Source organism: Tachypleus tridentatus, chromosome 8 (genome assembly GCF_004210375.1).
Source record: "Tachypleus tridentatus isolate NWPU-2018 chromosome 8, ASM421037v1, whole genome shotgun sequence".
NCBI lineage: Eukaryota > Metazoa > Arthropoda > Merostomata > Xiphosura > Limulidae > Tachypleus > Tachypleus tridentatus.
The window spans coordinates 103,583,559-103,593,851 of record NC_134832.1 but is presented as its reverse complement, the minus strand read 5'-3'; the positions used below and the strand labels follow the sequence as shown (position 1 = coordinate 103,593,851).

The window sequence follows — 10,293 nt, the reverse complement described above, 5'->3', positions numbered from 1 at the left end:
ACTGACTCACATTCTACGTAATCATTTGATTCTGAACACACACATATATATATACATGAATGTATGATGAAAGGGACACCAGCTGTCCCCAGTGGCACAGAGGTATGTTTACAGATTTAAAAAGCTAGAAACTGGGTTTCTATATTCGTGGTAAGCAGAGAACAAACAACCCAATGTGTAATTTTGTGCTTAATACAAACAAAGAGGCTTTTTATAACATTTTTTCGAAACAAATCAACATTTTTTTAAAACTTTCTCTGTAGTTGATGTATAGTCATACCTCATCATGTACCAAAAGTCACAAGGCATCAAACTATTTGAATGTATAGAAATAGCATAAAGCAAACGGACATTGCTAGAGCATTAGGGTAACCCAATGTTCTGGATTCAGAATCCTGAAATGTCATCGGACTACAGGAAACTTTGCTCCAGGAATGTCTACTGGTAGATACCAAAAAACTACTGCCCGATATGACCGTATTCTGAGCAGGTTAACACGTCAAGGTTGAAAGAAGTCTCACAACACCTTACAACAAGAATATCATGAAAACATTCATTCCAGAGTATCTAGAAGAATAGCGAATAGGAGACTGACCAAACAAGGTTTTCTGCAAGAAGGACTATCTACACACCTATATTAACAGCATATTAATTTACAATGAGGACATTGGCGATGTATCATATTTTCAGATGAGTCCTATTTCTGTTACAGCTGATGGTAGGATTCGTGTTCGTCGTTTGCCTGGAGAATAGATGAGGAAAGTCTGTATTTCCCACGTGGAACACACGGGAGGTAATGCAGTACGTGTTTGGGCAGCTATTCATCATGGCAGAAAAACTGTTATTCCAGGGAACTTTCAGTGGCACCTCCTACAGGCATCACATGGAGAGACATTTTCGCCATATGCTAAGACAATGTTTCACAACAACTTTGTGTTCCAGGATGACAATGCCACTACCCATAGTAGGATATTGTACAGAATTAACTCGACCAGGAGGACGTTATAATATTTCCATGGGCAGCAAAGTTTCCACAGAACTGAGCTGGAACATTGCTTACCATAAGTGTAGTTTAATTGCAGCTCCTTCTACTGACAAGCTGGATGATGTCATGAAGGATTACACTGATAACCTCATCAACAGCATACCACGTCGCCTTGCGGAAGTTACTAAAGCACTAGAAGAATCAACCAAGTATTGAATGTTTAATGTGTACTGACACAAGGTTACAGATGCAATCCATAATAATTTGATGTCATATTTTGTCATTTCACGTGTTTTGGTAAGATTTGTTTTGATGGGTAAAATGCTGAATTACATATTTTTCTACAGGTGTCTGATAAAACTGTTTGCTGTTCTAATAAGTCGTTCATGGTGTCCATAGAATCTGTCTCGTTATACAAATTACCTGTGTAGATATTCAACATAACATTCATTTCTTAGGTTGACAGTGTCAAGATTATTTATATTCCATCTTAGAAACAATTATCTTATTTTTTACAAAATAAGCAAACACTTTGACCAACATTGTATCATGTTTTGTAATTTAACAGTGATTCCACGGACCAGGCACCAACATTTTGCAGAATATAATATTTCAAGCAATTCCAGATCGTTAGTTTATTGGCTAACTCTTTTACCAAAATCTAATTGAACAAAAAGAAGGCGACTGCCGCGCCCTAGGTGAAACCAAGTCTACGGTTGGCCACGAAACAGACATCAACATTATATCGACATAAAGTGAGAAAGTGTATTGATCTTGTACTGATACAACGTTAATAAAGGAAAAGAAGAAAATAGCCTGTAAGTGTAAGTATGTACGTGCAGTACTTATAGGAAATGTCTTCGATGTCAGTGCGGATGCAACAGTTTAGACCCAGTGATAAAAATGATATGAAAAGCAGGTGGGGAACAGCCGCAGAGGCAAATTAAAAGATACAAAGAAAGAAAAAAAGGAAAATGGATTGGATACTTCTTACAATCCTTTGAATTTTTCGACACCGAAGAAACGACTCAGATCATCCAAAAACTCGAGTGTGAAAGCAAGGCGTTGTTGTAGTACTCCAACAGGACGCGGGGACGATGCCTATTTTATTCGTCAGTTTTCTGATATCGAATCAACAGTGACATCAAACTTTCTAACTGGAAAAGCCTAACGTGAGGCATTAAGTTTCAGTGCTCTCGATAATAACAATTAGTTGCTTGTATTCTTCATGACTGTGTTAAGGATTCTATGGAGTATGTTACTCCTGGGGCCCGGCATGGCCAAGTGTGTTAAGGTGTTCGACTCGTAATCCGAGGGTCGCGGGCTCGAATTCCGGTCGCACCAAAAAGCTCGCCCTTTCAGCCGTGGGGGCATTATAATGTGACGGTCAATCCCAATATTCGTTCGTTAAAGAGTAGCCCAAGAGTTGGCGGTGGGTGGTGATGACTAGCTGCCTTCCCTCTAGTCTTACACTGCTAAATTAGGGACGGCTAGCACAGATAGCCCTCGAGTAGCTTTGTGCGAAATTCAAAACAACAACAAGTTACTCCTATGATATCCAGATGGTCTTATAAACGTGATTCGAAACGACATTTGTAAGAAATCTGATGATACAAAACTATTCTCATCTGCCAACAATGTGCAACAAACTCTGCCAGAGAAATGTATTCAAAGATAAGTTATACTTGCACTGTTACATACGTATATATGCATGTGTGTATTAGTCGAAGACATTAAAAGAAATGAAAAAAAGATTGAAGGTTGGATAACAAGTTTTGAAACAGCTAGATGGCACTTTCGTCGATTGAAGTCTGGGTTTCAGCGAGAACCTACAGTACGATCTGTCCAGCATCACTGTAAGAGAGTTACACTGAAAGCGGTAGAGACCATTGATCAAAGTGATGAGAATTATATCACTGACGCCAAGGTCAAGGTCTTCGTATCCACTCTGAAAGCAAAGAACAAGAATGCAAATAAATAGCTAAGAACACGACAAATTATACATTATCTTGGCCAGGAGGCCGAGAGGATAAGTCATTACCACAATACCACATGTGCATTTTCTAAGATGGACGTTCCCTAAAAAGACTGTTGTGTCTATGGGAGTCAAAAACTTGCTACAGCGTTACTATATTTGCCTACCATGGGTATCAAAACCCAGTTTCTAGCGTTATAAAAATGTAAACAAACACTGGGGGTGAGAAGCAGCAGGAATGTAGAGGGTTAAAAGTGTTAAGTGTAATAAATTAGACCCTTACAATAATCAGATGCGTAGAAATAATTTAGTTCTAAAAGCAATCATGTATTGCATAAATTTTCTAAAGTTTGCTGGTCACCTTATTATTAAAAATCAGTATTAATGTAAATCGTTTTTTTTTATACTTAACTGACTTTGTATAGCAGTGGCTAGCTTGCTGAAATACGGATCAAAGGGTCTTGGGTCGAGTCGTGAAATGCGCTGAAAACTTCCAGCTGTAGAGGTGTTATGATTAGAAGCAGCTACATAGGTGGCGAGAACTGCTGACTGGATACCCTCTTTCTGGTCAGCATTTATAAATGAGAAATACATGTATGTACGAACCCTAGGAATACAGTCGCCTATCGCATGCTTGACTTAGGTACCATTCAAGTTAACTTTTTGTCGACTTTTTTACACACGCGCAGTATTTTGGCGAGCTACGCTGTATTCGGCACACTCGCATTCAGCTGCTGGAGAGAACCATATCTTATAAAAGGAATCAGTAGACAATGGGTTAAAACAAGCAAAAAATAAAAGTAGTAAAAAAGGTGGTTGAAGAAAGAGGAACTTGTTTGTTTGTTGTTAAGCGCAAAACTACACAACGGCTATCTGTTCTGTGTCTGGCAGACAGAGAACAGATAAATGGTTTTAAGCAACGTTAGCCTTCAGGCGTATCACTGATCTACTGTGTAGTCTGTTTACGCATTAAACGAGTACAATAAGTCGTGTATGAAATTCGAAATAAGATATGTTGTTGTGCATGATGTATATTGCCATATAGTAAAACAGTTCTTCAGACGATGACAGTTTAAAAAAAATCAAAGTAAGCGCACATTGTATAAAAAACTGAACACTTGATCTGCTTGCACATATGTATGACCTAGAAACCCTTTCTTCAATTATTAATTACTAGATAGCGCGCAGATTTATAATCGGTTCAAGTTTGATGGGAAAAATTGTGTAAACGTCTTCAGTATTATATATTATTTCTAGAAAGTTAAGAGACGCACTTTTTTTACGTGGAAATAAATACAGAAGTTATGAGTACAGCCAAGATATTGGAGTAGCGCTCCACTAGATAAACTTTTGTAGGAACGGGTAGAGGGCACGATGGCCATTTGAATCTTGTACTCGAAATAATCAAATCTGACTATTGGAATATTATTCTTAAATCGAAGGTATGTCTATACATATTAATGGTCTGCTTTCGGTCTGAACTCTTCCATGTTACTTCATTGTAGAAGGGATGTCTGTCTGTCTGTCTGTGTGTTCGTCTTTCATGGCTATAGTTTTGAAAAATTTCAGCCTGTCTTGGCATGTGTCCTTAAAAACTCGAGAATGACGCAGAGAGGTCATTTTCCAGATCAGTGTCCTTGTGTAACCCCCAGAGCTCTTTGCGTGTTACTTGTTCTACTGAAGTTATTTATATTGTAATTTTATGTTGCAAACAGTTTTATTACCAGTTATCATTTGCTTTCCTGAAGTTCTCAATGGTAAAATCTACACCAATAGCAATTATTGTCTTTTATGGAAAATAAAAGTCAAGTAAGCCTTTTCATCCAAAAGTTACGTTCTACTAGTCACAAGTGTTTGGGGAGAAGATGAGTTAAACATCATAAACTGTAACGGACTTACTAATGTATATATATTTTAATATACATTTTTGTTTCAGTTTAATTTATATTTAGAAATGTGTGTAGCGTGAGTCCGGCCTGTTTCCTTAAATTTGTAGAAGATTCTCAAGAGTAAGAATCAACAATGTATACTTTACAAAAGCACTAGCGATACCTTCGAATATTGTTGCCAAATGAATTTTCGAGAACCTCGCCTAATGTGTATAAAAGCTAAGCTGTCGCAACATGCGAAGAGACAGTTTTAGAATACTGTTAGTCTACTACAATCAGTATACTATAAACCTCGGAAGCTTTAATTTTTTTTTTTTTTAATTTCGCACAAAGCTACTCGAGGGCTATCTGTGCTAGCCGTCCCTAATTTAGCAGTGTAAGACAAGAGGGAAGGCAGCTAATCATCACCACTCACCGCCGACTCTTGGGCTACTCTTTTACCAACGAATAGGGGATTGACCGTCACATTATAACGCCCCCACGGCTGAAAGGGCGAGCATGTTTGGCGCGATGGGGATGTGAACCCGCGACCCTCAGATTACGAGTCGCACGCCTTAACACGCCTGGCCATGCCGGGCCACACCTCGGAAGCTATAACTGTGATAAACACATATTAATCGGAAAGCTACATATATTTGACCAGGAATGTTTATTGATTTCCAACATCAGGAACTGTTCAACTTCAGCAAATTAACTTAGGACGTTAGTAGTTCTACGAGGACATTAGATATTTCTCTTCCTCTGTGAAAAGCAAACTTGTAAACTGCGTTAGGCCAAACAACAATAGAGATAGCTAGCATTCCCGGGAAGTGAAGTGTATCTGTGTGTGAATATAAAATTAATTCCCTCGTCGTAAGATTCCAATTTACAAAACCGATTTCAACACATATCACACTGAAGTACACATTTTAAGCATGCTGTAATACTCTTCACGCAATTTGACTTCCATGCCCTCATTCTTCCCATGTGTTGAATGGATATATCAGATAATATCATTTATTTTATTTTTTCCAAGTTAATATATTTTAGGTTAAAAACCGATACACAAAAAGGTTTGTCAGGGACTTACATCCTGGACTGGTGGTTAATAATTTAAGTGCTCTACCACTGAACTATCTAAGAATATAAGCCGTATCCGTCAATTTGCATTTATAATGCTTTTCTCTATGAGTTAGGTCTAAGACAAGTGGATCTAGAGATTTAGGTATCTGTGATTAGAATTCTTACGTAATCTTCTAGAAATCCCATATTCAAAGAATTATTCTCGTAATAAAGATATAAACTTAACCGCAAATATTTTATAGGCCATTGCTAGTAAATAAATAAATAAGGCTATTTTTTTCATTTATAGATGAAGAGGTTCATTGACACTAATTGTTGATGGATACATAACAAATTGTCTATTTTTGTGTAATTTAGCACTTCAAATTGTTAAACGCATAAAAAAGTTAGGTCACGTCTGTCACCTGCCATTTACATGTGAAAATAATCACATGAGACGAACTGCCGAGGTGTATGTCTGAGTTTGTCAGCTGATTTGTTAAATTAACCTCTTTCAATCACTTCTGTGACTGCGTATACGTCGACGAAATTCCTGTAAAATACTTCATTTACACTGAAGAATTGATGGTTGCTTTGCGTACAAAAATACAGGACATTAGTAATCAAATCAAGCGCAAACTAAATATAAATTAGTTTTAGTTCCACTGTCTCTGATAATTTTATTATTCAATCCACTTTCTACGCTGTCAGAGCAAATGACTGAAAGAGTACAGGCGCGGAAATAGAATTGTTATCGATTTTCAGTTCCATCAGAATGTTGCATATGAAATGTCAGATTTTTATGTGCAAATTTAAAACTCGACTTCTAGTGGCTGAAAGAGAAGCATTATAATAATTTTGTTAGAATAATATAATATATTGTCTGGTTCATTTCACGCTCACTTTATTTTTCTTATTTGAGAAACTAACTCATATTTACATTAATTTTTATTACCATGGATAAAATTTATATTCGTATAATTTTCTTGTATGAGTTCAAACTTGATCACAATGCGGCGACAGCAGATTGTAATATAAATCATGTATTTGGTGATGACACAGCTAATGAGTGCACAACACAGCGTTGGTTTAGAAAATTTCGTTCTGGTGTCACAAGCCTTGAAAATGAGCCTCGGATCGACATCAGACAGCTATTAATGAGAAAGACTTGAAGGTCTTAGATCTATCAGATTCTTTTCAAACCGTGAGAAGACTTGCCGAGCAATTGATGTTCATTATTCAATAGTCTTTCGACATTTTGAACCAACTGGTAAAGTGAAAAAGCTCGACAAATGAAGGCCTCACGAAATGATTGAAAACCATCAAACAAGGCAAGCTGAAATTTGTTCCTCAATCCTTACTTGCAAGAAAACCGACCCTTTTTACCATAGAATTGTCACCTGTTATGAAAAATGGATTCTTTACGACAATCTATGACGATCTGGATAGTGGCTTGACTCTGAAGAAGCACCAAAACCAGATCTTTACCCAAAGAAGATTACAGTCAGTGTTTGGTGGTCGTCAGCAGGTGTGATTCATTATTCATTCTTAAACTTGGAAGAAACAATCACAGTAGAGAAATATTGTTGTGAACTTGAAATTATGCACCAGTTATCACGGAGACATCGAACAATATTCAATCACAATGGACCAATTCTGATTCATGACAATGCTCGTCCTCATGTCTCACACGTTACTGTCCAAAAACAAAATGAAGTTTATATTGAACTTTCCTCTACAGGTTATAACTTTTTAAACATTTAGACATTTCTTAAAGGAAAAAAAAATGTTTGCAAACCCAAGGCCAATTAAAATGGCTTTGAAGAATTTATTACATCAAATGACGTCCAATTATTTAAAGATGGTATTTATAAACTTACAATCTGTTGGGAGAAGTTTAGTCAGTCTAAAATAGTTTGTTTTGATTAAATATATTAAACAACAAATAGATGTTCTTGTTTTACTTTTTCCTTTAAAAATTCGGCATTTCGTATACAACAGCCTGATAGTTCAGGCTACTTCAAGTCGTAATGCAAGCTTCAACAGTGTATCAATGTTTTTATATAACTGCGATATGTTTGAGTTCTTAGCACATTGTAGATTATATAATCATAGCACTTAACACAATAGGCTATAATGATCCAAAAGCTACAAATTAATTTGGCTGCAATGAATGTTTCCGACAACTAAAATGCCAGCTGATGGCAGGAATGTCCTATTTGATGCTTCCCTCAGTTTTAATTACAACTCAAAATGAAGATTTATAATCACAGAAATTATTGCAATGTCATATTAAGTTTGCTCAGGGAAAGCAGGCGTAAATTCAAATAAAATTAATCATTCGGAATTAATAAAAAGAACAATTGATAAAACCAAAACCAATGTGCTTACCTTCGCGCCATCTAGTGACTTTTCAATGCACAATATATGGCAGTGTGTGGAGTAGGAGATGAGACAGGAAAAAACGGATAACATGTTATTCAGAAGAGTCATTACGAAGCAATAACTGTTATTTACGTACCTATACGAATGATTTAGTTGTTAATTCACTGATATATTGTTCAAAGCAAAACATTAAAATAGTATTTAAAGTATTTATAAAAAGGACACTAAAATAAATATTATAAACAGCCTAAAATAGCATGCTTGTTTTTAAAATTCGTTAAATTTGTATATAGTACGCTGTTTTACACAAAAGTCTATCGTTGGCAATACTGTCACGTTAATGAAGGAAAAATTAAAGTCTCAGTTGTTTCTATTATAGTGAAGTGTAGGTGATAAGTAAGTTTCCCTTTCCATTTTTACCAGTAGAGTAGCCAACAAACCTCAACCATATCCCTTCTCCTGCTGGCAGGATAACCAATCAAAAATTAACTATATCCCTTGTCTTGCAGATAGAATAACCAACAAACCCTAGTCATATCCTTTATTCTGCAGGAAGGGTAACCAACAAAAACTTAAACATATCCCCTATTTATCCCCTAGACAGAATAACAAACAAATACGTTAACAGTATATTCGCTGTTCTCCACAAAAGAACTGCAACAAACTTTCAGTTGTATCTCCTTTCTTGCAGACAGTATTATATATTATTAACAAATCTTAAACATATCCCTTCTCCTGCGGTTGGAATAACACAGGAATTTAGCGTTGTAAGTTCACCGCTGTCTCACACTGGGATTTGGTTTAGGTTTGCAGAACAAATTTTAGAGTTCGCGTGGTTCAGTATCTGTAATATTCGGTGGTAATGTATAGACTTGTGAGTTAAAAATACAAGTATACAACGAGTGGCTTATAAAAGGGCATAAAAACTTATATAATAAAGCACCTTTTAATTATTTGTAAGCTTCCAAATTTTTTCTCATAGTAGCTGGATTTTAACAAAGATCAGATAAAACCGAACCCGCTTCCGTTAATCACGGTAGTTTTTCATGATAGGTTTAGAAAAGCTGTATAAATGTAAATATATAAATAAACGAAAATCTATGGCACATTTACTTACTATTACGCACACATTTTAGGTTATAAAGGTCAAAAGATAGTGTTACTCATTTTATACAGCTAGCTACTGACACCTAGGGGATGGGTGTTGTGGGCGTCATCATGTACAGTGTAATTGTAACCATCTTAAGTAAAGCGGACATTATGTTTGTTTTAGTTGACAGCAGATCCTGTTTCATACCGACGAGTTAACTGTAGTTTTGGTTTCGATAGTGACTTGTCTGTAGTCATCATGAGTTTCATTCCTTACCCAGTATACATAAGACGGTAGACATTATTTACCCCTTAATTGAAATTTAGTAAAAATAGTCTTGGTGTAGGTTTTAATTGTCTCTTGCTTGTGATTTATCTTCTTCAGTGTATTTTTCCTCTGTTCATCTCACGTTATGTCTGTGGATTTAAAACACTAAAAATCGGGTTTCAATACCCGTAATGGACACAGCACAAGATAGCTAGCTGCTTGTGATGTTTTGTATTTAACTGCAAACAAAAAAACGCCCCATTTTAAAGTGTATGTATTATTTGTTTTGGTCATATGTTAATTTTCTTTGTAAAGTACATAAACCAATTAAAATGTTGAATTTTCTAAAAATTCACCTTTTAAATTCTTATCTATTACACACACGGTTAGAGTTATTTCTCTAAATATATTCATTTTAATATATCTGTCCGGTGCATATTAATCGTTTAAGGAATTTCAAGTTTATGAAGGACAGTAGAAAACTGTTTGATGATTTCTTAAAGACTCAACTGAGCAAAAAATTGTTTTCTAAATATATTGATCAACAGAATAATGTATTACGGTCTAAAACAAACTTTGAATTACCCTTCGGTTTCCTAAAGGTTCTGATCAACAAATATTGCAACATAGTCTCCTAACTATTTTGGGCAACAAAAGCGAT

General features: G+C 35.8%; 1 long non-coding RNA gene across 1 annotated transcript; it reads right to left on the bottom strand.

Annotated features, from left to right (window-relative positions):
* Positions 1-6,939: 6,939 nt before the first annotated feature.
* Positions 6,940-10,293, bottom strand: LOC143223102 (uncharacterized). The gene is made up of 3 exons (XR_013012657.1): positions 10,218-10,293; positions 8,282-8,411; positions 6,940-7,586 (listed from the first exon to the last, which is right to left on the bottom strand). It is a non-coding gene; the product is annotated as an uncharacterized LOC143223102 (long non-coding RNA).